This window comes from Capricornis sumatraensis, chromosome 6 (genome assembly GCF_032405125.1).
Source record: "Capricornis sumatraensis isolate serow.1 chromosome 6, serow.2, whole genome shotgun sequence".
NCBI lineage: Eukaryota > Metazoa > Chordata > Mammalia > Artiodactyla > Bovidae > Capricornis > Capricornis sumatraensis.
In genome coordinates this window covers 13,633,008-13,634,135 of record NC_091074.1, presented here as the reverse complement: position 1 = coordinate 13,634,135, position 1,128 = coordinate 13,633,008, and the positions used below count along the sequence as shown (strand labels likewise).

The 1,128-nt window shown below is 41.5% G+C and overlaps 1 pseudogene; it reads right to left on the bottom strand.

The window, feature by feature from the left end:
• Positions 1–466: 466 nt before the first annotated feature.
• LOC138081595 (U4 spliceosomal RNA) lies at positions 467–531 on the bottom strand (annotated as a pseudogene).
• Positions 532–1,128: the final 597 nt, after the last annotated feature.

Here is a 1,128-nt window from a genome sequence, read left to right as displayed (position 1 = left end):
ATGGTGTTTGCCTTAAAAAAAAAAAAAAAAGTCTTTTTTTTTTAAAAAATAGTAATAATAGGTTATAGTAATAAAAATTAGAGGAGAAATAGAAGATTTAACAATTAAAAAAAAAAGGTTAGGAAAAAAAAAAAGAGAAAAAAAAAAGAAAGAAAAAAAAAAAAAAAGGAATGATTTTTAAAATAGTAAAAATATATCTGGCTCTTCTCTGATGTTTTGGGCCGTGTGGGATCACTTCCAAGGTGGTTCCCTCTGTTTAACTTCTTCCGTTTGCTGGTTTTTCAGGCTCACTAGTTCAGTCGCGCTGTGGGGAGGGGGAATGCCGCAAACTAATAGCGCTGTCGTGTGCTCTCAGTGTCACAGCCCCGCTTGACCTGTCCCTTCTCGCGGCGCACAAACCGCTCCGGCTCTACGATGCACAGCCGGGAACCGTCTGGGGCCGGCCCTAGGCTGCGTGCACTTCCCGGCAATTAGCAATAATCGCGCCTCGGATAAACCTCATTGGCTACGATACTGCCACTGCGCAAAGCTCCCGACCATTCTTTAGACATCTGCATCTGTATATAAGAACATGACAACCACAGCAGAGAATTAACTTGGGTTTATTAATACTAGTGCTAAGACATTAAGAGCTAGGGCACAAAGCAGTGTATTATCTCTATTTGTAGAATTTTCTGTATCTAGCAGGTTTTAGTATCCCCGAGAACTTCTGATTTAGTATCCCCAGAAGAGAAAAAATTCCCACAGAGCGAGCTGACATCAGTACATTTGAGTCTCAAATGGCAAATAGCTGTACTTGGATAGCACATTTCAGAAAGAATATTGAACCTATGGCTGATTCATGTTGATGTTTGGTAGAAACAAATGCAGTATTGTAAAGCAATTATCCTTCAATTAAAAATAAGTAAATTAAAAAGAAAGAATACTGAGTGCTCAGTCATTTCAGTCCTGTCCAACCGTTTGTGACCCCATAGACTGTAGTCCGAAGGGCTGAACCCATGAAGACTCCCAGCGCACACGGTGTTTGCTTGAGGGTTTCTCCTCCAGAGCTAAGCGCACAGCTTTAGTTGACTGCTCCTTCAGAGCACCCTGGACATCTCATTAGGAGGGAATAACCCGGCATGCAGT